The sequence below is a fragment of the Triticum urartu genome, chromosome 6, assembly GCF_003073215.2.
Source record: "Triticum urartu cultivar G1812 chromosome 6, Tu2.1, whole genome shotgun sequence".
NCBI classification, from domain to species: Eukaryota; Viridiplantae; Streptophyta; class Magnoliopsida; order Poales; family Poaceae; genus Triticum; species Triticum urartu.
Window position 1 is genome coordinate 346962599 of NC_053027.1, and position 27919 is coordinate 346990517.

Genomic DNA, 27919 nt, shown 5'->3' on the forward strand with positions numbered 1-27919 from the left:
CAAGCACATGAGGCGCAACGTGCACTCCATGACACAAGCCGCGCCGTTGCCGCATGCAACTGCCATAGGCGCGAACAAGAAGAAGCACTTCGCGATGAAGTTCAAAAAAGGATTTATTAATCATGAGTGCATCATGAAGTTCCTCAAGCTCCTCCACAAGCTCGACAAGCTCCTAAACAAGCTCGACAAGCTCCTCCACAATCTCGACAAGAACCTAAAGTTCACCAAGAGCAAGAAGACAATGGAAATCCTCCATGACAAGAGCAACATGAGGTTGACAATCCTTCACGACAAGGGTGTCATCATCCCCGCCCCCAACACAATGAAGAGCAACTCTACGGCAAGCTAAAGTTCACCATGCCCAAATTCAACGGAAGCAATGATCCCAAAGAGTATCTTTCATGGCCATTGAAGGTCGACAAGATCTTTTGTTTCCACAACTATGAGGAAGAGAAGAAGATCGCCATGGCATCCCTTGAGTTCCAAGACTATGTCCTCATATGGTGGGAACAAGTCATTGGGCGACGAGAAGCAAGAGGTGAACCACCCATCACCACTTGGGATAAAATGAAGGATGTCATGAGAGCACGCTTTGTGCCAAACTACTACAACCGCGACCTCTTCAAGAAACTCTAACTCCTCAAGCAAGGAACAATGAGCGTTGAAGAATACTACAAAGAAATGGAGATTGCCATGTTAAGAGCCAATGTCACAGAAGATGATGAGCAAACTATGGCATGTTTCTTGAATGGACTCAATCATCCTATCGAGAAGATCGCCGACTTTCAACCATACTCGAACCTCATCGAGCTAGTGCACCAAGCTACCAAAGCGGAACGTCAAGTGCAAGATGACTTCAAGTATGACAAGTACTCTTCCAAGAGCTACGGTTTATCCAACACCCAAGCTTCAACGACTCCAACTCCTTCTACCTCAACCAAGCCTACTAAAAGCAACAGCGACAAGTCAAGTTCCAAGGAAACTTAGACAACCTCAAGTCGTCCTCCTACTACAAGCAACTTCAAGCCGAGAGCTTCATAATCATCTACTCCTACCGATGAGACCATCACGACAAGTTCCTTCAAATGCTTCACATGCAGAGGCTGAGGCCACAATGGCACATATGACTCCATGAGTGAAGGAAAAATGGAAGCCCTTGAGTAAGTGGCCATGCATCGACAAGTGAACGAAGATGAAGATGATGAAGTCTTTTGTGATGAAGATTCGATCCCCACTCTTGTTGTCTCCAAGGTCTTGACACTTCAACTTCAATAAGAGGAAGACCAAAGATTCCATATCTTCCATACCAAGGCCAGCATCAATGGAAGGTCTGTGAGGGTCATCATCGATGGAGGGAGTTGTCATAACTTGGCAAGCGAAGAACTTTGCTCCAAGGTCCAATTAGTCAAGTTGAAGAACCCGCATCCCTACAAAGTGCAATGGCTAAGTGACTCTGGCACTATCCAAGTCGAGCATATGGTCCAATTCTCCTTCAAAATCAGAGGATAGGAAGTCACTTTAGAGTGTGATGTTGTTCCTATGTCCGTTTGCCACCTACTTCTTGGACGGCCATGGAAATTTGACTGAGGCGTCATCCACAATGGACGGACCAATCACTATAGCTTCAAGATGAAAGGAAAGGAGTACATGCTACGACCTATGTCTCCAAGCCAAGTGATCGCCGACGAGCAAGCCACCCATCATGGAGAAAAAAGTGAGAGAGCGAACCACCCAAACGAGACTGAGTGCCCCAAGCCCAAATTGAGTGCCTCCATGATGAGCGACAAAAAGAACTTAGTACTATTTGCCACCAAAAGTGAGATCAGAGAAGTGTGTGAGAACCCATCAAGTGTCATGCACTATGTCCTTTTGTGCAAGGACGAGGCACAAAAACCTAACACATCTCAGAATCTACCTTTAGTGTTATCTTCTCCATTGCAAGAATTCCAAGATGCATTCCGCGGTGAGCTACCTACGGGTCTACCTCCACTACGAGGCATCAAGCACCGAATCAATCTCATCCCCGAAGCACCCCTTCCTAACAAGGCTCCCTACCACGTCAACCTCGTGGAAACAAAGGAGATCCAACGCAAGTACAACAACTCATCGACAACGGCCATGTACGAGAAAGTTTGAGCCCTTGTGCGATACCAGTAATCCTTGTTCCCAAGAAAGATGGTACATATCGCATTAGTTCCGATTGTCGTCCTATCAATGCTATCGTCGTGCGTTATCGTTACTGAAAGTGCAACTATCCCTAGGTGGTTTTGGTAATTCATAACAACATATAGCTCATTGATCTAATGCTATTCCAAGATAATTATTTCAGGAAAGCTCAATGATTGGCATGGCATGGATGTGAAAGTGGAACCCTCAAAATGCTAAGGACAAAGGATTGGCTCAAGCTCAAAAGCTCAAGACTCTTCATTTTATATTTTAGTGATCCAAGATCACATTCAGTCTTTAGGAAAATCCAATACTATCAAGGAGGGATGAGGTGTTGCTTAATGAGCCTCTTGCTTCATGTGCTTAGTGATATGCTCAAAAACCCTCAACTACTTTCCCATATCCACATATGACCTAAACCCTAAGCCAAACTCGGTCCTACCGATTCTTCCTATCCGGCGCCATCGAGTTTCACTTGTCATAAGCCACTGCCAAACCCTAGCAATTCGGTTCCACCGATAGGGATCTCGGTCTCACCGAGATGGGATTGTGAACTCTCTATTTCCCTTTCATAACTTTTCGGTCTCACCGAAAGAGCGAATCGGTCCCACCGAGATTGCAATGAAAATTTAGTGTTTCCCTTTTGTAACTTTTCGGTCTCACCGAAAGAGCAAATCGGTCCCACCGAGTTTGCCTGACCAACTCTCTGGTTAGCCAATTACCAAATTCGGTCCCACCGAGTTTGTTGATTCGGTCTCACCGAGATTACGTTATGCCCAAACCCTAACCATATCGGTCCCACCGAGTTGCATGTGAGTCCCACCGAAAATCTCTAACGGTCACTAGGTTTACATTTTCGGTCCGACCGAGTTTGTTGATTCGGTCCCACCGAGATTGGAAAACTGTGTGTAGCGGTTGGATTTTGTGTGGAGGCTATATATACCCCTCCACCTCCTCTTCATTCAAGGAGAGAGCCATTAGAACACATACACAATTCCTACTCATTTGTTCTGAGAGAGAACCACCTACTCATGTGTTGAGACCAAGATATTCAATTCCTACCATATGAATCTTGATCTCTAGCCTTCCCAAGTTGCTTTCCACTCAAATCTTCTTTCCACAAAATCCATATCCTATGAGAGAGAGTTGAGTGTTGGGGAGACTATCACTTGAAGCACAAGAGCAAGGAGTTCATTACCTACACACCATTTGTTACTTCTTGGAGAGTGGTGTCTCCTAGATTGGCTAGGTGTCACTTGGGAGCCTCCGACAAGATTGTGAAGTTGAACCAAGGAGTTTGTAAGGGCAAGGAGATCGCCTACTTCGTGAAGATCTACCGCTAGTGAGGCAAGTCCTGTGTGGGCGATGGCCATGGTGGGATAGACAAGGTTGCTACTTCGTGGACCCTTTGTGGGTGGTTGCTTCTTCGTGGACCCTTTGTGGACTCACGCAACCATTACCCTTTGTGGGTGGAGCCCTTTGTGGACTCGCGCAACCGTTACCCTTTGTGGGTTGAAGTCTCCATCAACGTGGATGTAGGATAGCACCACCTATCCGAACCACGGGAAAAACATCCCTGTCTCCAATTGCGTTTGAATTCTCCAAACCCTTCCCTTTACATTCTTGCAAGTTGCATGCTTTACTTTCCGTTGCCAATATACTCTTTGCATGCTTGCTTGATTTATGTGATGATTGCTTGACTTGTCCTACAATAGCTAAAATCTGCCAAGAACTAAAATTGGGAAAAGGTTATGTTTTATTTGGTCAAGTAGTCTAATCACCCCCCCTCTAGACATACTTTCGATCCTATAGTTACCCTATTCCACGCCTAGATGATAAGCTAGATGAGCTTAGCGGAGCCACCATTTTCTCTAAGATTGATCTTAAGAGTGGCTACTATCAAATATGCTTCCAAGAAGGTGATGAATGGAAAACCACATTTAATACCATATTTGGCTTATAAGAACGGCTTGTTATGCCAATGGGTTTATTCGAATCACCCAGTACTTTCATGCGAGTTATGCATTTTGTCCTTCGCCCCTACATCGGAGTATTTGTTGTGATCTATTTTGACGACATTCTTGTGTTTAGCAAATTTCTCATAGATCTTGTCACCCATCTTAGAACCGTGTTGCAAACCCTTAGGAAATAGCGCCTTTATGCTAATATGGCTAAATGCATTTTTGGTGTTGATAAGCTTGTTTTCTTGGGTTTCATTGTGTCTTCTATGGGTGTTCATGTAGATGAATCTAAGATCAATGCAATTAAAACTTGGCCCCAACCAACCAACTTGCAACAAGTGCATAGTTTTCTTGGTTTAGCCGGTTTCTATCGTAGATTGTGAAGGATTTTACCACCATTACTTCACCTTTGCATCCTTTGAGTAAAAAAATGTGCCATTTGTTTGGGGACCATCCCAAGATACCGCATTTAATGAGCTTAAGAATTTTCTTACTCATGCTCCCGTGCTTGCATTACACAACTTTGACAAACCTTTTGAAGTTCATTGCTATGCTAGTGGTAATGGCATAGGAGGTGTGTTAACGCAATAGAAGCGCTCCATAGCATACTTTAGTGAGAAACTCTCCGGAGCGCAACTCAATTAACCCATCGGCGACAAAGAGCTATATGCTTTAGTGCGAGTTTCACGTGAGTGGGAACATTATCTTCGCCCTCATGAATTTGTGATTCATACCGACCATGAAACTCTCAAGTACCTTAAGGGTCAAACTAAGTTGAACAAGCGTAATGCTATGTCGAGTGAATTCATTGAGTCATTTCCTTATGTCATCAAGTATATCGAAGGCAATGAAAATGTTGTGGCGGATGCGCTTTCCCGCAAATGCATGCTCGTTACTAAACTTGAATTGAATGCCATTGGCTTTGAGCACAAAAAAGACTTGTATGTGCATGATCCTACTTTTGCTATTCCTTATGCCAAGTGTTTCACGCATACATCTTGGGAATGCTATTACATCAAGGATGATTATCTTATGAGAGCTAACAAACTTTGCATTCCTGAGTCTTCTCTTCGTTTGTTGCTTTTGCAAGAACCTCATGGAGGATGACTAATGGGACACTTTGGATGCGACAAGACATTTGCTACGCTCTCCAAGAACTATTTTTAGCCCAAGATGTTCCGCGACATCAAACGTTTCACCAACCGATGTTTGACATGTCGCAAAGCTCAATCTCATGGTTTTTATATGGCCCTTCCAAGTCCATATCACCCATGGGGGGATATTAGCATGGATTTTGTGCTTGGTTTTCCTAGAACTATAAATGGAAAGGATTCAGTGTTTGTTGTTGTGCACCGATTCTCTAAATGGCACATTTCATACCATGCAACAGGATAGACGATGCTTCACATGTTGCAAATATTTTTTGTAGGGAAATATTGCGCCTACATGGAGTGCCAAAGACAATTGTCTCGGACCGTGACATCAAGTTCTTGAGTTACCTTTGGAAAACTGTTGGTGGGAACGACACCTATGGGATCACAAGAATCCCTACTGTGGTTAGCGGGGCGCGGGGTCGTGAGAAGAGCGGATCAAACAGATAGCACACGGTTCATTTATCCACGTTTGGGCCGCGAGGATGCGTAAAACCCTACTCCTGCTTTGGTGGATTGTATATCTGTGTTCTTGAGCTAGCTATGGGATGTGAGGAGCTCCAAAAAGCCAAATCCTTCTCCTGGTCGCCTCGGGCCTCCTTTTATAGAAAAAGGGGTTGCCACAGTGGCACACAGGAGGTGGAAAGGGTACAGTGATGCAAGGTTATCCCTTGCATTACATGACAAGGCGCATTTAATGCGTCTTGCCTAGATGTCCTTGCTTTATCGGGGACGGGGGAGAGATCTATCTCATTCGTCGCCGCACCTTCTTGTGTCAACACGCGCCCTGGCCAGCGACGCCTGCGATGCCATGTAGGTAGGTAGGCAGCTGAGGTGGCACAGTGGTGGGTCTTCACGAAGATCTGCATGCCGCCACGCGGGTGCCTGCCCAGCTGGTTAGGCCGGCAGCTGCATGCATGCGGTGGTGGAGGTTTAGTCGGCGTGGGCCTGATGGTGGCCCTGCGGGTGTCCTCGGCAAGGGTCTTGCCGAGGCGCCTGCTGTCATCCCCGGCAAGGCGCTTGCCGGGGGCCTTGTGGTGTTCCTCGGCTGGGATCCCACCAAGGGTTGTCGTCTCCTTAGTGCGTATCTGATCTTGAATGTCTCCACAAAGATCTGCATGCCGCCACGGGGATGTCTCCCGAATCCTTGCCCTTTGGGGGCAGTGGACTCAAGGCTGATTTGCTCCGTAGGCGCGAGACGAGTCGCCGCGGCAATGGTCTTGCCGGGGCTGCTAGATCTGTCTCCCGGCAAGGATTTTGCCAGGGGATTCCGCTTCGTCCCCTTTGCTCTTCGTGGTCTTGGCCTTGGCGTCGTTCTAGTTCTCTTGAGCTTCGGTCTTACCCTGGCTCACCTCCCTTGCCTTGCTTGGTGTGGTGGTATCCGCGACTCAGACTGCCCGTGCACAGTTATAGGGGTACAAAAAGTGTACCCCTCTTTTTGTACACCGACAGGAGCCCCCGGGCCTGGGCCACACATAAGCACAACGCGTTGTTGGGCTAGGCCCAAAAACGGTGCACGGGCAGGCGGGGCAGTTTTTACCGCGGTAAGATTCTTCGCGCGCTACGCTTCCCACGATTCCCGCACGTGGCGCGTGCGACGTTTGCGGCATGCGTGGGGTTGGTTCCTGCAGGCATGTGTCACATCGTAGTAAAGGGGCGGTTCGCGCCTTCCCCATAAATGGTGGGAGGCGTGGAGGCGCGGCCCATTTAATGAATGGGGCTGAGGCGCGGTCTTCATGGCGTCCACTTCCCACGATCACGGGGTGGGGAGTGGTCGTCTCACCCGTCCCCTCGGTTCTGCACGTCCGCCACGTGTCTCCCATGCGCCTGGGGTGGCAAACGGAGGAGGCGGAAAACCGGGCCGTCGCTGGTTGGGGCGGCGGGTCGGTCCTGGCTCCCTGCGCCTTCCGTATCTTGATTAGCCGAGCGGGGTGGCCGAGCCCCAACCCCGATCCTTTATAAAGAGCAGGAGGGGGTGATGGCGTCTCGCATTCTTTCATCTTCTGCTTCCTTCAGCTTCTGCTCCTCCCTTCCATCCGTCATGGAGAGAGGGAATCCCGGTCCTTCAACAGTAGCGGCGAGGGTCGCCGCTCAACAACGCGTCCCTCCTTCTCCTGCGCCTACGGTGGCAGAGCCAGCCGCGAGGGGAAGGGGGTGGGGGCGAGGCCATGGGCGAGGCCGGGGCGCTCGGGGAAGGGGAAGACGGGGCGGCGTGCCGGCCTCGCCTCCGCCAGCAGCTCCTCCTCCAATGGAGGGCCATGTTGGGGATGAACCTTGTGAGTTCTTCGTCAGGCTGCGCCGGCCGCTGCGCCGTCGCCTTCGTCTCCCGACTCCATTTGCGCGGGAGATGGAGCTGGATCCGCCGGAGTCGTTGCGGCTGCACATGAGGGGCTGCGGGATCAGTGGCACGCGGGTCCGCGTCGACTTCCCCGCCCCTCACGTGATGTATCTTCGTCGGGGATGGAAGACATTTGCTCATATCCACCGCTTGACGGAGGGGCTGACTCTCCATTTTAAGCTGATGGAGGGTGGACTTATCTCTGTCAAGGTCTTCGGGCTCTTTGGGACCCGTGCAAGGTGCTGCGTGGAGAGCTCTTCTGATAGTGAAGACTCCTCTTCGGGCGGGAGTGACGAGGAGGACAGCGGCAGCGACGGCGAGGGTAGTAGGCGGCAGGATGACGGGTCCGACTAGGTGTTGGGTGCCGCTCCGTGCGGCACGGGCGACCCCATCATCTGTGTCGCCGGCTCCCTGAACTTCTTGGGGTCATCTCCTTGGGCGGCTGGCGTTGGGAGGCTGCGGAAGAGGAAGAGGGCGGGCGGCAAGGCCGTCAAGTTGGAGTACACGGGCACCGATGCCTTCGACGCGTGCTGACGTCCTGCCGCCTCGTCTTCGAGCTCTGCTTCCGGCGCCGCCATCACCATCCAGCCTTTGGACGGCCACCAAGATGTTCTCTTGGTGTCTTCTGCCACCCGTAGCTCGCCTAGGCGCTCCTTTTGTCCTTTTCGCCTCCTTGACTTGCCTCCTTAGGAGAGGGACAAGAAAGGGATTACGGGCACCTTATCTCTTTTTAGTTTGTAAGCCTTCGGGCCTTTGTTGAATTTAAAACTTGTAATCTCATCATTCATGTTTTTCATTCCCTATGGACTATACCTGAGTGGAATGTTTTTTTAATGAAAAAGGGATGCTTGCCAGGTCATTTGTTTGCGGGTGGAACCCACGACAAGGAGTAAATCCTTGATATCTTCAAGATAAACATTTCCTTGCCCGGCAACAGGCCTTGCCGTTTCCCCACTTCACTCGACCTTCCTCACGCCTTTGGCGGAGGCAGGGATGAGGCGGGTTCAGGCTCCTTGTTTCATCCTTTCACTACCGCGACTACGACCAAACTTGGCCCTAGGAACGAGCCCTAGGGCCTAGAGTTATGGGAGCACGGTAGCTTACACTACTAGGGAAAAGCCTATACATAGAATTTTACCAGTAGCGCTGTACAAAATCAAATGCTGCTGCTACTTAGTAGCAGCGCACATAAATAAACCGCGCTACTGCTATGACTTTAGCAGTAGCGCGTACTAGCGAAAAGCGCTGCTGCTACGTTTGAACTGGGCGCACATGGCTAGCCCAACCTAGTAGTAGCGCGTATAATGGCCCAGCGCTACTGCTAATTGCTATAGCTGCAGCGTGTATTCCAGAACGCGCTGTAGCTAACGTAGCAGCAGCACCCTTTCTGGAACGCGCTACTGGTACTTCTGACTTAACCACGCGTTTCGTCCTTCCCCACGGCCACTTCATCCCCCAAATCAACTCCACTCTCGCCGCCGCCGTCGCCCCTCGGCCGCCGCGCGCTCTCCCCACGCCGCCCCTGACCCCAGATTCAACACTGGCCCCGCCCCCGATCTCAACGCCGCCCGGGAGCCCCGACCACGACCTCGACGCCGCCTGCCCCTCCCTCGTCGCAGGCACCCGAGGTGAGCACGCCTACTCCTCCCTCTCCCCTACCTCTGCCTAGGGTTTCTACCTCCATCAAATTAGTTAGGGTGGAAACGAATCGGATGCGAATGCGGCTCAAATGAGTTAGGGTTCATGTAAGGGTGGAAACGAATCAAATTTATAAGATGAATCATAAAACGAGTAAAATTTGACCACTTATTTCACTTTATAGTTGGATAATTGGAATATCCACTACCACTTTCCACCCCTATAGGTTCATCAAATTAGATGGTAATTAGGGCAGTAGTTCTTAGGTACTAATTAGTTAGTAAGAACTAGGTACTAATTAGGTACTAGAATATTTTTATGTATAGTAAGTTTATTTTTAGTAAGAACTAGTTGAATTAATAGAATTAGTTAGTAAGAACTTGTTGCTATTTTTTAGTTAAAGCAATTTTCCCGCATCGACGTGGACGATGCCTATCCCGCACCCTCGTCGTCGAGTCGGCGGAGGACGACACCTGTTGACCAGATGGGCCATGTCCGGGACTGGGCTCCACCGGGGTGGTACTGGGAGGCGCTACCTACCGGGGGGCGCAGGTTGGTGAGGAGCCAAGCTCTCATTGACCCGAACCTTCTTTGGTGGCGGTCACGTGGGCCAGTGACGGTCCAGAGACTCGAGGACTCCGCGGAGGTGGTGCGTCAGTGTGTCAGTGAGGAGGACGCGCACGTCCGTCGCTACATGTTTGCGTTGGAGCATAGGTTCTCCAATACCTGGCAGGTTCTCCAGGGATCTCACTGGAGCTATGATCCCGTGATGGTTTCTTCTCTGTGGGTGTCCACCGCCTGCGCCGATACCCGTCGTGTGCTAGGGTTTTAGTTGTACTAGTGATGTTATATGTATGACACTATTCGGGATGTATTAGTGATAATATTCGACGATGTACAGACACATGAGATGATTTACTTTTGCTTATTGAATGCATGCTAATTTGAGTCTTATAAGATATTTTGAAATGTGTATCTTGTGTTGCTCAATATCCAAGTGGCCGGTCATGTTTGCAGGTTACACCTCCGAGTGGCCTATGTTTTGCCGGAGTGTTGATTCATTTCCGTTCCGGCAAATTTCAGGCGCTCGATATATCCTATTTTAGCAAAGGTCATGCCGGATTTTTCCGTGAATTTTGGCATGACTTTTGCCAGAATATGTAGGAAATATCGAGTGCCCCGGATTTGTGTGTTGAGTATCCTGGTAGTTGTCTTCTATCAATTTTCAATTAATGTTTTAACTATGAACATAGGAAATGTCTGACAACAAAAAGGATTTCGGTATTTGCAAATACTGCAAAGACGGGCGCGGCCTGTGCAACGGAATCTTCCTAGATGATGATAGGCGCTTCAGCATCAAGCTGGACGAGAACTTTGAAGTGGATACAGTAAGTCACAACGACAAGTGTTTTTTCGTAATTAAGCATGACATCTGCTTCATTTGCTTCAACTTATATATTTTTTATTATTCTAGTTGCGTATCCCCTGCCATGCAAGAGTTTTTGTATTGGATCAGATAGGTTTCAGTCATACTATGGAGGTAAAGAAAGTTTATTTGAAGACCGAGCATGGTTATATTTTCCACGCAAAATTATACAATTCAGATGACTACACCTATGCAAGACTTATGCATTTTAGCCTGATATGGTTATCACCTTTGATATTCGTCCGGAAGATGATATTGAAGGTAATACCGACATCTGGGTTGATGTGCAGACGCCTCCAGTTACACCAAAATTTAAGTTTCTCAACCATATTTATGTCTTTGATATTGTTTATTCAAAAATAGTTGACAACTAATTTGTATTGTCAGCTTATTTCGGTGCAAGCAAACATGTCCAGCGCTTGGTAGACAGGACCTACTACTGTCCCGGGGCTGAACTAAACTGCGAGGAGCTAAGTCATTATGTTTCATGGCTTGAGGATCTTGATACCGTCAAGACCAATTTTCTTCCTGGACTTAGAAATCTTAGTACTGAAAACGTGCGACCAATAGTGTTCGTCATGAACTACGGTCACATCTATTTAGGAAGGATGGTAAGATTTTTACTATTTGCCCTCAGTGCATCTTTTCCATACATTATTTGTGAAGCTAAACTTCATTGCTAAGTATGTGACCATACGATGTTCTTCAACAGGGACTCCCGATGAATGTTGTGCCTTATGGGATTGAGACTAAAGGTACCATGAGTATTATTAGCTTACGGCAAAGATATCCTACATGTTACTTTAGTGCATTCAAGATCAGCGATGAATGCTTAATAGTGCAAGACTGGAACAGACATGTGATGGGGGAGCGCAGACAAGTACTAGGGGGCAGCAAACAGATGTGCTACCCAAAATTAGGAGACAGGTTCATCTGCATGCTCCAACTTGATCAAGGAGGAGAGCTACACATGTTTTATGTTGTTTTACCTAAGAGAGAGCAGCAGGAGTGATTAGCTAGAAATGAGTTTGAGGATGATGATGTGCTACACTATTACTATGATGATAAAATAGCTAGTGTTGGTGGTAATGACTGATGATTATTATTAGCTAGTGTTAGTGGTGATTAAATAAATATTGTTGGTGCTAATGATTATGATGATGATTAAATAGCTTGTGCTGGCAGATTAGATTCAAGTGGGGGCAACATGTGGTGCACATCGAAAGTACTACTAGTCCAAACTAGATCAAGTTTGGATTAGTAGTATACTTTTGACATGCAGCACATATTGCCTCCACTTGAACCTAATCCACCTTCATTTGACACACTGTTATGGACATAATGATGTAAACCTCATACCTGGTATTGTATCAATATTTGTACGATGGCGCATAAATACACTAAAAAAATAAAAAAAATACTAGTAGCGATGGAAAGAAAACACGCTGCTAGTAGTTACATTAGCAGCAGCGTGGGAGTGAACAAGCACTGCAGCTATTTGTCCTAGCAGTAGCACGTGCGGCACGCGTTACTGCTAAGCAATAGTTGTAGTGCCTTATTAGTAGTGCGCCTACCCGCGCTACTAGTGAGCACAAAACCAGCACTACTACTAGGGTTTTCCCTAGTAGTGTTAGGGGAAAACGAGGTTTCACATACCTCAGTCCATAATGGAATGCATGATAAGGGATGAAGAACTTATCTGAAGCTGCAGTCCCCGGCAACCCTGGTTCGCCGTGGGTGAATCTTTGCTCTTGCAGCCCCCGGCAATACTGGCTTGCCGGGGGCTAGATGCTGGTCTGTTCCTCTTTTTTTTCTCCCCAAGTGGTTCGGCACAGATATCTGTGTGTCCTGTGAACCAAAGAAGACAAAACAAAGACAAAGAGACGCACACTCGACCTCTAAGCTAGGGGTTAGTCGCCTCTAAGCACTATCAACCCTAACCAAGGACGAGACTCGACCTAGCATGCATGCTATAACTTAGGGCACCAGCGCTTCATTTATTTATGCTCAGGGTCTGCGCCTGGCTTTGTACAAAGGGTTACATGCATCATCGGCAAGGCTCATACAAAAGGTGGCTTGCCGAGGGGCCCGGCAAGCCGCGCCTCACGGGTAAAACTTGTGAAGATGCTCAATGTTCCAGGAGTTACTCACCGGAACGGCGTCTTCAGTCTCCAGGCGGACTGCACCGGGCCTGGTGACTCGTATTACCCGATAAGGGCCTTCCCACTTTCGCGTCAACTTGTTGGAATTCTTGGCCGATTGAACACGCCGAAGAACAAGGTCGCCTTCCTCAAAGCTTCGGGCATGAACCTTGCGGCTATGGTAGCGGCGCAAGGCTTGCTGGTAGCGCGCTGCTCTCACAGCCGCCTGAAGACGATCTTCCTCAAGGAGCGTTGTGTCATCTTGCCGCAATTGCTCTTGCTCAAGCTCGTCATAAGCGAGTACTCGAGGTGACCCGTATATGAGTTCCGTGGGGAGAATTGCTTCTGCCCCATATACCAGGGCAAAGGGTGTCTGGCCGGTGGCTCGATTTGGTGTCGTTCTGATTGACCAAAGAACCGCCGGCAATTCATCAATCCAACGCCTTCCACTCTTGTGCAGTCTGTCAAAGGTCTTTGTCCTCAGGCCTCGCAGTACTTCAGCATTTGCCCTCTCAGCTTGACCATTGCTTTGTCGGTGAGCAACGGAAGCGAAACAAACCTTGCTGCCGAGGTCTTCAACATATTGCATGAAGGTGTGGCTTGTGAACTGCGTGCCATTGTCGGTGATAACCCTATTGGGTACACCAAAACGACACACCAGTCCTTTGAAGAACTTGACGGCTGACTGTGCTGTGACCTTCCTCACTACTTCCACTTCTGGCCACTTTGTGAACTTGTCGATTGCAACGTACAAGTACTCAAAGCCCCTGACAGCGCGGGGGAAAGGGCCCAGTATGTTGAGCCCCCAGACCGAGAAAGGCCAGGAGAGAGGAATGGTTTGAAGGGCTTGAGCTGGCTGATGAAGCTTCTTTGAATGGAACTGACACGCTTCACACCTGGTGACTAGTGTCGTCGCATCCTGGAGGGCGGTGGGCCAGAAGAAGCCTTGCCGAAACGCTTTGCCGGCAAGGGCCCTTGACCCGATGTGGGATCCACATATGCCTCCATGTATCTCCGCCAACAGCCCCAATCCTTCCTCTCGAGGGATACACTTCAATTTCACGCCGTTCGGCCTCTTTCTGTACAGGACGTCATCGTCGAACTGGTACATAGTAGAGCGACGGGCTACTTTTTCCGCTTCTTCCTACTCCTCAGGAAGTTCCCCTGTTTGGAGGAATCAGACGGTATGATGTGCCCACGCTGGAGCCTGGGGCTCGACGGCGAGGACTAAAAGCATTTCCTCCGCTATCGGAGCGGCTGTCTCCATGGCAAGAGCTTGATGCTCTGTCGGAGCTAGCCATCCCGTGGCGGGCTCAGCGTCTCCGGCAACATCCTTGCTGGCGGCTTCGGGGAGCTCGGCGGGAAAGTACTTGCCGGGCCCTGATTTTCTCCTCTTGTTTTGCTCTGTTGATGGATCAACAGATGGTTGAGTTAGCCGAAGCACAAAGGTACCTGGTTCCACAGGTAGCTTGAGGGCAGCGCGATTTGACAGGTAATCGGCGATATCATTCTCCGCTCGGGGAATGTATTCTGCCTGTATACCGTCAAAACGCTCTTCCAGCTTTCTCACTTCATCGACGTAGTCCTTCATCAACGGGCTCTGGTAATCCTTGTTGACTTGCTTGACGACAAGTTGCGAGTCGCCTCTGACAATGAGTTTCTTGATTCCGAGGTCCGCTGCGATCCTAAGACCGGCAAGCCGCCCTTCGTACTCAGCCGTATTGTTTGTTGACACCTCCCTGGGGAAGTGCATCTAGATCACGTACTTGAGGTGCTCTCCGGTGGGCGCAACAAGCAGTACGCCAGCCCCGGCGCCCTGTAAGGAGAAAGCTCCATCAAAGTACATGATCCAGTCGCAACTTGCCTCCTTGCTGGGGAGAGCAGTCTCTTGGGTTTCTTCATCAGGCGTCGCGGTCCATTCTGCAACGAACTCCTCCAGGACTCGGCTTTGAATCGTCGAGGTACTCTCAAACTTGAGGCCAAAGCTAGACAGTTCCAGTGCCCACTCTACGATCCTTCCCGTTGCGTCTGGATTGTGCAATATCCGTTGCAGAGGGAGGCGAGTGACAACTGTGATTTCGTGCATCTGGAAGTAGTGACGCATCTTCCTCAAGGCCATAAGAAGGCCGAAGGGCAGTTTCTGCACACCGGAGTACCTCGATCTAGCCTCCCGCAGGAGGGAACTAACAAAGTAGACCGGGTGCTGCATCATTTTCTTCTTCGGCGGCACTTCAATTGGCTGCATCGTCTCGGCATCGGTGGCATCGGGCTCTGTCGCTGCTATTACCTCATCATCAATTTCTCTCTGTGCCACTAGTGCGGCGCTGACCACCTGGTTCGTTGCCGCCAGGTACAGCAGCAACTGTTCCTGTGGCCTAGGCGCAACTAGTATTGGCGCGGAGGAGAGGTACCTCTTCAAATCATGCAATGCTGCTTCGGCTTCTGGCGTCCACTCCATCGGGCCCGCCTTTTTCAAAATTTTGAAAAAGGGAAGGGCGCGCTCGGCGGACATGGAAATGAACCTGCTCATGGCGGCAACTCAACCAGCAAGCCGACGCACATCCTTGACTCGCTTGGGCGCTTCAATCTGCTCTATAGCTTTGATCTTGTCCGGATTGGCCCCTATCCCACGTTGTGACACAAAGAACCCGAGAATCTTTCCAGACGGGACGCCGAAGACGCGCTTCTCAGGGTTCAGCTTGAGATTGATCTTGCATAGGTTTGCAAATGTTTCTTGTAAATCTGATATGAGGGTTGCCCTGTTCTTGGTTTTGACCACTATATCATCCCCCATATTTCTTTGGAGTTGGGGTTCAAAACCAATCTGGACCGCCCTTGCAAACGTTGAACCAGCACTCTTCAACCCGAAAGGCATCCGTATAGAGCAATACTTACCACATGGGGTGATGAATGCCGTTGTACTTTTCGCCAACGTCAGGTTTGAAGGCGCGGTGAGTGGGCCACTGGAACTGCCGCAGCTCACGGGTAAAAGACGGATAGCCTACCTCGTAAGGTAGGCCTCCAGGGCTCTCCTAGGCCGGGTGGTTCACAGCAGGCCCTGCTCGCCTGTCTGACTGGTGGCGCGCTCCGCGCCGACGCTCGATAGTGGTTCGAGCGTCTTCATGGGCTCGTTCCCGAAGAACTTGGCGCTGGTCACAGTGGGACCGCGGGTCAGACGATGCTATGGAGATGTCGTCGCCCGCGACGTCGTGACGAGCCGGCGTCCGCGGTACCGGATGGGGAAGAGGTGAAAGCACCGTGGTCGCGGCACCGCCGGCTTTTCCGCCACTGGTCCGCGGGACTCCATCGGAGCATCGACCCAGGGGCCCCACCGGACTTGGTTCGTCTTTGTTGGCCACCGCAACAAGGCTTCAGATAGTGGCTCTCCATTCGTCGAGTTTCCCCGTAGTGGGAGGAAAGTCGAGGAGCAACTGCGTGTGCGCCAGGGCCTCTGCTGGCGTCGGTGGCAGCGAAAACTGCACGGATCGCGACGCGCTTCGACTTCTGACCATGTCAGAAGGAGCTCTATCACGACCCTGCGGTCGCATGCTGTTTTTACCAGCGCCTCGGCGAATGGGCAGGTCTTGTACGTCTCGGGAGTGTCGCTCGGGGCTCTTCCCGCGGTGACACCCGGGATCTTCAGCGTGATTACGCCGTTCGTCGCGCGCTGCCTGGGAGGAGCGCACTATTGGCGCCGGCGTGGGAGTCTTGGAGGCCCTTGCGTCGCCTTCGGGCGGGGCGGCGACGACCCTGGAAGGCCCCGCTCCACCCGCGAAGGGCTTGGCTCCGCCTTTGGATTTGGCAATGTGTGGCCCGTTACCAGGCGCACAAACATCGCTGCCTCCCAAACTCCGGTTGCTGGGATGGTGTTGGTGTTCGCGAGCAGCGCCCCGGGTCCTTTTTGCGGCCGGTCCGCTGCTCGCCCGCATCGGGACGGGCTGTCCGGCTTCCGACTGGCCAACCGCCACTGTCGTCTTCTTCTTGGGTGCCATGATGATGAAGAAGCGCCGAACTAACTGCTAAAGCCGATTCTCACAACTGCGCCCCCTACCTGGCGCGCCAAAGATGTCGGTGGGAACGACACCTATGGGATCACAAGAATCCCTACTATGGTTAGCGGGGTGCGGGGTCGTGAGAAGTGCGGATCAAACATATAGCACACGGTTCGTTTATCCAGGTTCGGGCCGCGAGGATGCGTAAAACCCTACTCCTGCTTTGGTGGATTGTATATCTGTGTTCTTGAGCTAGCTATGGGGCGTGAGGAGCTCCAAAAAGCGGAATCCTTCTCCTGGTCGCCTTGGGCCTCCTTTTATAGAAAAAGGGGTTGCCACAGTGGCACACAGGAGGTGGAAAGGGTACAGTGATGCGAGGTTATCCCTCGCATTACATGATAAGGCGCATTTAATGCGTCTTGCCTAGGTGTCCTTGCTTTATCGGGGATGGGGGAGAGATCTGTCTCTTCCGTCGCCGCTCCTTCTTCTGTCGACACGCGCCCTGGCCAGCGATGCCTGCGATGCCATGTAGGTAGGCAGGCAGCTGAGGTGGCGCAGTGGTGGGTCTTCACGAAGATCAGCATGCCGCCACATGGGTCCCTGCCCAACTGGTTGGGTCGGCAGCTGCATGCATGCGGTGGTGGAGGTTTAGTCGGCGTGGGCCTGATGGTGGCCCTGCGGGTGTCCTCGGCAAGGGCCTTGTGGGGGCCCCAGCAAGGGTCTTGCCGAGGCGCTTGCTGTCATCCCCAGCAAGGCGCTTGCGGGGGGCCTTGTGGTCTTCCTCGGCTGGGATCCCGCCAAGGGTTGTCGTCTCCTTAGTGTGTATCTGATCTTGAATGTCTTCACAAAGATCTGCATGCCGCCACGGGGATGTCTCCCGAATCATTGCCCTTTGGGGGCAGTGGACTCAAGGGTGATTTGCTCCGTAGGCATGGACGAGTCGCCGCGGCAAGGGTCTTGCCGGGGCTACTAGAACTGTTTCCCGGCAAGGATCTTGCCGGGGGAGTCTGCTTCGTCCCCTTTGCCGTGTGGTGGTATCCGCGGCTCAGACTGCCCGTGCACAGTTATAGGGGTACAAAAAGTGTACCCCTCTTTTTCTACACCGACAAAAACCTTATGCACCAAGCTTGGAATCAAGTTCTCGTTATCTTGGGCATACCATCGACAAACTGACAGCCAAACAGAGATGACGGACCGAACGCTCTCAACTCTCCCACGCGTGTTGATCAAGAAGAACATCAAGGATTGGGAGGAGTGCCTACCCATCACCGAGTACGCCCACAACCGCGCAAGACATTCGACTACCGGCAAGTCCCCTTTCAAGGTCATCTATGGTTTCAACCCGTTGTCCTCGTTGGACATTCTTCCTCTACCACTACAAGAGCGAATCAACATGGACGAGAGTGCCCGAGTCTCCTACCTCAAAAAGATGCTGAAAGATATAAGGCACACCATCGAGCGTTAAGTACAACGACTCATGACCAAGCTCAACTTCAACAAGCAACCCATGATATTCAACATTGGAGATCTCTGTGGCTACACCTTCGCAAGGACTGCTTCCCCAACAAAAGCAAGTCCAAACTTCTACCATGCGTCGATGGACCCTTCAAGGTGCTAGCACGCTACAACAACAACGCTTACAAGATTGACCTCCTGCGTGACAAGTACAACATGAGCGACATCTTCAATGTCAAATATCTCTCGCCCTACCATGGTGATGAAGAACTCGATCCAAGGTCGAATCTTTCCCAAGGGGGGGCGATGATGCCGAGCATCCCAAGGCCATCCACATGGACCTACCTACGTCACCCACGATGCCACTTGGACAAGTGACAAGAGCTCGTGCAAAGGCTATCGAAGATACGGTGATCTCGATCCTCTACGAACTACCACTTACTACATGTGAGACAGACATGGCTACTACCTCAAGCGAAAACACTATGTGTGATCAGGTACATAGAGGACAGCCACGAAGCAGCTACACCCAAGGGACAAGACGGCGAGGGCACCAAGTACAATGAGTGAGAAGAAAAGCAGCCTGAAAGTCCCTAGCCGTCGGATGACCGACCCCGACTAGATGACCGACGCCTGGAGCATCAGCCAACTGACCAAGTTGCAGCCAGAAGAGGCTCCAGCACCCGGGTGACCGATAGCTACCGGACGGCTGACACCCTCCAGCCACCGGACGACCGACACCATCCGGAAATTTGACACCTACGAGTTCGAGCCAAAACATTGGAAGAATGGAGACCTCCGGATGACTGATGCACCGGATGTCCGACCCCGACCGGACGCCCGACCAAGTGCCAACAGAGCCAAAACATCAGACAACCGATGATGCTCGAACATCCGCCACCTGTATGCCGCCCACGTGTTGGGCCGAAGTCCACTTACCCTTTCGTGACTCTAGACTATAAATAGACCTCCTCCTCCCTCTTTCTAGGGCAGCAATGTGATAGCTCATTTTAGAGATAGAGCTTCGCTCATCCACTTGGTTACTTCTCCATCGGAGTTCACGACCTCTACGGAGAAGATCCCCCCAAGCGGAGCAAGACCCCTAACAGGAGACCTCAAGACCTCATCATGGATAAGAACTAGTGACCCTATGTATCGTCCTTTGTTAGATTTGGATCATGTATCTCTTTGTGTTTGGAGAATCTACCATACGTGTGACCAAATCTTGTTGGTTTGAGTGACTTCTCTTGTGTTTCCCCTTGTTTCCCTCTTGTTTTCTTCATAGGATCTGCTCCAATCATGAAAGATCGGCCCGAGGGTTTCCACCCTACATCACATTTTGTTCTGAGATTGATGTTGCTATGACTTTGCCATGCTTAATGCTTGTCACTTTGGGCCCGGGTGCCATGATTTCAGATCTGAACCATTTATGTTATCACCATTATATCTTGTTCTAGATCTGATCTTGCAAGTTATAGTCACCTACTACAAGTTATGATCCGGCAACCCCGGAGTGACAGAAGTCAGGACACTTCCCGGCGATGACCCTAGTTTGAGGAGTTCATGTATTCACTATGTGTTAATGCTTTGTTCAGGTTCTCTATTAAAAGGAGGCCTTAATATCCCTTAGTTTCCAATAGGACCCCGCTACCACGGGAGGGTAAGCCAAAAGATGTCATGCAAGTTCTTTCCATAAGCACGTATGACTTTTTATGGAATACATGCCTACATTATATTTATGAACTAGAGCTAGTGCCGTATCGCCCTAGGTTATGACTGTTATATGATGAATATCATCGAACGAATTCACCGATCCAATGCCTACGAATTTCTCTTATATTGTTTCTACTAAGTAAATACTAATACTATTACTACTGCACTTGCTACAAAATCATTGTTACCGTTACTATTGCTATTGCTACTACTATCAAAACTATGATACTACTTTGGTACTGATCACTTCGTTGTAGATAATTAATCTCCAGGTGTGACTGAATTGAAAACTTAGCTCCTAATACTTGTAAATATTCTTTTGCTCCCCTTGTGTCGAATCAATAAATTTGGGCTGAATAATCTACCCTCGAGAACTATTACGATCCCCTATACTTGTGGGTTAACAACCACCTCCAGAGGAATCTTCCCTGCAGGGTAAGCTTATTTCCCAGGAACAACTCCGTGAAATACTTTAGAGGACGGCCTAAGATCCTTCTCTATTAGATTCATTCATCGAAAAGTGTCATAGTACAATATGTTGATGCTGCTTCCACCATCCATAAGCACCTTGGTGAATTTGTAACCGCCCACTTGAAGGAGCACTACAAGGGCCAGATGACTCGGATCATCAAATAGGGTGGGTGATCCGCCCGGCTCCACGTTATCGTGTGCTGAGACCACTTCAAATATTGTGGCACCACCGGCTCTACACTGTTGAATGCCCTCTTATGGACCTTCCGGTCACACTTGCAAATACTTGTAGTAGAAACGTGGTACTTGAAAGTGCTAGTTATCAACTAGAGGGGGGTGAATAGGCGATTTTCATGAAAGTATTCAAAACACGGGGGCTTTGAAGACAACCAGTAGAAATGAACCTATTGATATGCAGCGGAAGGTAGACTACACTAGACATACCATAGTCAAGTAAGCAATGAAGTGAAAGCACGAAGACTATTAGTAGCTAGGTTGTATGGATCAGGTTGCAAGATAGTATGAAGCTAAATAGTAAACAGTATTCACTCAGTGAAGTCAATCATATCAAGCAAACAGGCAATGACTTCATGAAGATAGACTGTAAAGTAAACTGATGAGAAGGATAGAACCGGTTGCTTGGTGAGGACAAGGATTTGGTAGACTAGTTCCAGTTGTTGTGACAACTATACGTCTGGTTAGGGAGGCTGAGATTTAACTCAGAAGACCGCATATTCACCTTAGGCCCCTTGAGCTAAGGACACACATTCCTCGCCCAATCACTCTGGTAAGTCTTCAAGGTAGAATTCCAAACCTTCAAAGACTTCGTTCACCGGCAATCCACAATGACTCTTCGATGCTCAGAACGCGACACCTAACCGGCTGGAGGATTCACAGTCCTCAAGTGTAGCAAGTCTTCAGATCACGCGGACAGAAAGATAGTGATGCCTAACACTCTTTGGTTCTGGGTGTTTGGGCTTTGTCCTCACAAGGATCTCTCTCTCAAATGCTTCGGAGGTGGGTTGCTCTCAAACGACAAAAGCAATGCACTAACTCGGAGCAGCCACCAATTTATGGTGTAGGGGGTGGGCTGTTTATAGCCAGGAGGCAACCCGACCTAATTTGTCCGAAATGACCTTGGGTCACTAAGGAACTGACATGTGTCCAGCGGTCAGATTTCAAACACACGCGACAGCTTGATTTGCTCTCATTGTCTTCATTTAAAGACACAAGATTTGTTTAAGCATCACATTAGTCACTCTGACTTTATTCACTGGGATCCCACTTAACGGTACGGTGGTTCCTATGACTCAACAAAGAAGAAACAAAAACTACGAAACAACTATGTCTTCGCACTTCATAGTCTTCATGTGAATGTCTTCTCATGTCATAATCTTCACTATGGATATCTTCACAGACCACCATTGTCTTCAATGTCTTCACACATTTTTAGGGGTCATCTCTAGTAGGTAAACCGAATCAATATGGGACTACTACCTGTGTTATCCTGCAATTCTCACAAACACATTAGTCCCTCAACCAAGTTTGTCGTCAATACTCCAAAACCAACTAAGGGTGGCACTAGATGCACTTACAATCTCCCCCTTTTTGGTGATCGATGACAAACCAGTTGAAGTTTTGAACGGGGATAAAAGTATGTGAAAGTTTAAGGATTAAGGCATTGTCTTCATAAGTAGCAAAGGCTCCCCCTGAAGATGTGCATATAAGTAGTTTTCTTTCGAGTGCAAATGCTCATGGCAGGTTTAACTTTGTGGAGATCCTCTTCAACTTATGAAGATAATTCATCATGCATATAAAGAGATAACGAAGATATTGACATGCATAATGAAAAATGGACGTCTGCAGAATGGCTTCATGCAGAATTTACCATCGCATCATAAGGTAGCAGAAAAAGTAGCAGATGACCATCGAGTTTAAGTGTTACAACTCAAAGAACCAAATGTTTCAAAATGCGAGAGTTGTAAAGACTTAGCAAATATAATGCAACCACCCAATAAGGACCCGCTTGAAGATTTTAAACTCATAAGCTTCTCCCCCTTTTGTCAGTAATGACCAAAAAGGTTTGAAGAAATAGAGAATCTACGTGTTCCCATCAGGAGTAGATGAAGGAGCAGGGTTGACATTGGAGTTCGGTGGTGCAGATGGTCCTGATAAAGTGTCGAGATGCAGTGTAACCATGGTTGGTGAAGTGGCATCATCTTCTTCATCGACAACTCTCACAACAACAGTTGCAGCCAAAGATGAACGCTAAAAATCTTCAATTGAGGTTGTGCGGCACTAGCTTGAATTTTGTGGAGGCCTGGAATCAAACTTGAAGTCCTCAGTGAAGCCATCTTCGCAAATATCGTCTTCAGGACAGAGCAGTGTGAGAGTCTTCCAAGATTGCCGATAGGCTTCATGGGCAACGAACGAGTTCTTGGTGGCCAAGTTTTGGATGTGATTAACATCCACCAAGATACTATGCATCTGACGCTTTAGCCAGTCATGATGCTTATCCTGCTTCTGATGCAAGGCCACAAGAAGCCCTCGGTCATTAAGAGCACGAGATCGCTTATGAGGCATTTGTGCAATTGTACTGGCAGTGGCTTCGGTGTTGGCACGATGTGGCACTCTCATATTTCCAGCCAGAGGATAAGTAGGGGTTGCAGCATTGGAAACAAGAATTCCCTCCATTGGTTGTGAGAAGCTTTGGTGTTCAGCATTCTGAAGATGTATAGGCTGCTTTGTAGGCTCAGGGTAGATGGCTTCAACGGACAAATCAACATCAGGTAGAAAAACAAGATGGTTGTGCGTTGAGGGCTGATAGTCAACAGAAGAATGGAGCTTGATCAGGTGCATCACCCATGGAGCATAGAACTTCAGGCCAAACAGATCAATTCTAGAAGCAGCTAGTTGTCTGATGAAGAAATCATGGGTATTGAATTTGATGCCATTGATGATATAAAATACCAAAGTCGTCATGGCTCCTTCAAGTTTGGCTTCAGATGAATGTCCCTTGATTGGCCATAGAGTATGCCTCAGAATGTGGTATACTATGCGGGGCAAGTACTCGAGGTCTTTCATGAAGAACTCTTTGGGGTATTCAGCATCTTGAGGCAATGGCTTCATCATACTGAGCATCTCACTCATATCTGGCTCGAGCCTCTGGAAGATACTCTGTAGTTCATCTTGATGACGCTGACAACCAGGCTTGTAGAACTCACGTGGAGTGGGTAGGGAAGTAAGCTCGATAATGTCTTGAGCTTTGGCTTCGTGATGTACATCACTTGACATCCACTCAAGGATCCATGTCTCAAGATCCCTGTTGTAGCCGTGTATATGAAGTGTGGCATAGAACTGCAGTAGAGGCTCCTCATTCCAGCGCTCTTTGTCTGTTTCAAATAGCAGAAGACCAACATCCCTGAAGCAGTCAAGTGCTTCTTCAAGACAGGGCAACCCAACAATAGCTTCACTATCCAGACGCATGTGGGGAAAGATTTTCTCTTGATTGTACAGAATGTAGGAGTAGTAGCTTCACTGTTGATGGCTCCAAAAACGATCGGATGAGATCTTTGGCTTCGTGTAGGGATTTTTGGCACTATCAAAGAAGGTGGTGTGGGCTCTGAAGTTGTGCGCGTTGAAATAACCCGTTGTAGTGGCAGCACCTAGAAGTCTTGGCAGCCGTGGCTTGGGTTTCTGAACTTGAGGCCTCTGCTCCACATGATAGTCATACTGTGGTCCGGGAGCAGTGGGAGGAACCATAATATGCCATCTAACTGTGACAAGCTGACCACGATCATAGGTCTATTCAATGGTGTGAGGCCTTGGAGGTGGAACAGTGGCTTCAACATCCATATTGGCTTCAGGCTCCACATGAGCGTCAGGCTCCACATTGTCTTCAGCCATGACAGTTTCATTGGCTTCAATGGTGTTTTTTGTGGGAGCCTCAGTGTTTGCAACCTCCGTTTGTTCAATAACAAGAGGGTCGGGCACAATCACATTCTCCTCGAGAATGACTTGGTTAGTAGTAGGGGGTGTGGAAACTCTTTCTTCTTCTCTTGCATCTTCATTATCTTCATCGGCTGATACAGCCGGAATGTCTTCAACAACTTTGGCTTCAGACTCAGAGACATTCAGAGTAGGGGTCGCTTCAGGAAACACTTGACGTGCTATTGACCTTTGTTGCACTTCCCCTTCTGAAATGCTCAACATGGCGACCTGTGACACGGGACCTTTGCGAAGCCCGCGAAATGCGGGCGACACCTGTGGTGATGAAGAGGTCTGCACCATGTAGTTGTCATCGTCAAGCACTAGAGTGGTGACTTGAGGTGGTGGAGTTCTAGGTGTCTCATCATGGACGGGGGTGTCTTGCTAAGGGTGTTGGGCTGATGAGTCATCCTAAGCAATTGGCGTCAAGGGACGACCAACGCTGATAAGTTCTCTGTTCGTAAGAATAGGTGATGACACCATCTGGGGCTTGAGGTGAGGAAGGACACCATCATCATTAACATTGTCTTCATGACCAATGTCTTCAGCTGTGATGGGGTCAATAGCTGGAACTTCTTCATCTTCAGGAGCCTCTGTGGAAGCAGGCTCATGGATCACAAGATGACACTCTTGGTTGGTGGAGGCTGGACAAGCAACCGAAATGGGGTCAACAATGAGGGGCTTAGAGGCCGCAGCACGCTCTTTGTTTGAAAACTTTGTCTTCAATTTCTTCTTGGACAGGGCATCATCAGACGCATCCTTATGCTTGTGTTTCCTAGCTTTGAATTCAGCGGCCCTTGTTTTCTTCATATCTGAAGCTACTGAGGTGACATTAGGCTTCGAGCATGTCATACTAGCAGGGAAAACAATGCAAGGTTCTTCCTTCCTGGGTACTTCACTTTGGGCTTCAGCAGACTTCATCTTTGGTTTGGTAGCCATTCTGGGGTCGATGCGAGGACGCCTAAGAGCTTTGTGCTTTTCAGCTTCATTGTCTGCTTGAACACACTTCTGCGCGTAGTACTTCATGCGCTCGCGAGAGCCTTTAGCTTCTTCCCTCTTCTTATGAAACTCGGCCTTGAGATCATGCAACATCTTCTTGAAGATCTACACATCAGCCACATTGAGCTTGGCCATATTCTTCTTGAAATGAGCCTTCTCATAACCAATCTTGTTTATGAGTTCAACAATTTTCTGAGCCAGGGCCAACTCATTAGCAATGGCTCCATGAAACGTGATGCTTATGCCCACACGCAGCTGAAGATCATCAATATTAGTGCTTTGGTCATCGAACCACTCATCGATGAAGTTGTTCAAAATGTCAACATCAAAGAGGGGAAGATTGTTGAAGATCTCCGCCTCTTGCTTGCTCTTGATCAGCTGCTCAAGTGCATCCTCACCAAGATCTTCATCACTGGACAGATCAATGGTGTTTTCCTCGTTGCGCAGAACGGCAGCAGGAGTCAGTTCATGCCCAGAAATCTTCTTGGGCTTCATGGTTTTCTTGGACTACTCGTCCTTCTTGGAGACACAAGACAAATCTTCAGAGTGCACACTGGGTTCAGGAGGTGCAGTGGTCAACGGCTTCACAGTCGAAGCTTTTGGTGTGGCAGAGGGCATCGAAGCATTTGTCTTCTTCTTCTTCTTCTTCTTCTTCTTCTTCTTCTTCTTCTTCTTCTTCTTCTTCTTCTGCTGCTGCTGCTGTTGCTTCAGTGGCGCTGGCACATCTTCAGAATCTGCGTCATCCTGATACATCTCCAACGTATCTATAATTTTTTATTGTTCCATGCTATTATATTATCTGTTTTGGATGTTTAGTGGGCTTTAATATGCTCTTTTATATTATTTTTGGGACTAACCTATTGACCGGAGGCCTAGTGCCAGTTTCTATTTTTTTGCCTATTTTAGTGTTTCGCACAAAAGGAATCAAACAGAATCCAAATGGAATAAAACCTTCACGAGGATCTTTCTTGGAACAAACGCAATACAGGAGACTTGGAGTCGAAGTTTGGAAGTCCGCGAGGCGGCCACAAGGCAGGAGGCCGCACCTAGGGGGATAGGCGCGCCCCCCACCCTCGTGGTCCCCACGGAGCTCCACCGATGAACTTCTTTCTCCTATATATACTCGTGTACCCTAAAAAAATCCAGGTGAGCCAGGAAACCACTTTTCCACTGCCGCAACCTTCCGTACCCTTGATATCCCATCTAGGGCCTTTTTCGGTGATCTGTCGGAGGGGGAATCGATCACGGAGGGCTTCTACATCAACACCATAGCCTCTCCGATGAAGCGTGAGTAGTTTACCACAGACCTTCGTGTGACGCCCCGAGACCGATGTGCCAGGTGTCTTCCAGTTATTCGTTGTTGTTGCCATTTCATTCTCTTGCGTGTTGCATCTTGTCATGTCTTCATGTGCATTGCATCATTATGTTTTGAAAACCTGCATCCGTCCGGGTTTCCACAGTTCCTTCTGTTGTCCGGTCTGAGCCCAGACACACTCGCCCGCGCCAGCGGCATGTCCGTAATTTTTTTTATAAGTGGCCAGAAAATGTTCTCAGAATGGGTTGAAAGTTGGCGTGCGGTCTTATTTTAGTGTAGATAGACCGCCTGTCAAGTTTCATCACATTCGGAGCTTGTTTGATAGCCCAATCATTAAACTATAGCGGCATTATAGCCGGTCTAACGTCGAACGTTTTCGGTCTCCGGAAATAGACGCCGGGCCTTTCTCTCTTGTCTTTTCTTAGCCTGAGGCCTTGTGCACAGTTCTCTACTCACCGTCAGACCCTACCTAACCTCTCTCGTCAGCCCGCGGCCCTCCTCCCGTGCGTGTCCGAAATCTATCCCGGACCCGACCCAGACAGTCGTCACCGCTGGATCCGGATCATCCCCAAACATCTATAAAACATCTCTGTTTTCTTATTTATGCTACCTAACCTATTTTTTTCTCAGAAGTTCGATTAGGATCGTAGGGATGAGGTATCCCCTAACCTAAATTCATCTGATATAAATATCAGTCTAACCCTAGATCCTAGGGGCTTGTCCCATCATTCCCTCCCAGCCGCCGCCACTGCACTCCATCCCATCACCCAGATCCGTCGCCACCCACCTCCTGTGTTTCTGTGCCTGACGAACCCCCGCCTCTCCTCCCGATTCCCATGGATGTTGCTTCTCCGTCTGACTCCTCTCCACCTCCAGCCCATGCTCGACCCCCAACCATCGAGCCCCGCGCCATGCGCCGCCGCCGATGACCAGCAGATGAGCCCATGCGACCACCTCCTCCTTCGTTTCCCTGCTCTCTGTCTCTCATCTCTCTCTCGTTTTCTCTATGTCCACAAGCAGACCAAGCCTCCGCTGCATGGATCTCCGCCACCGGCTGCCTCCACACGCCGGGTCTGCTCCATCCCCAGTCTGCCGGACCTCGCCAGCCTCGGTTCCGGTCGACCCCAAGCTCCTCCGCCCTGCCGTACTCTGCCATGGATGGCCTC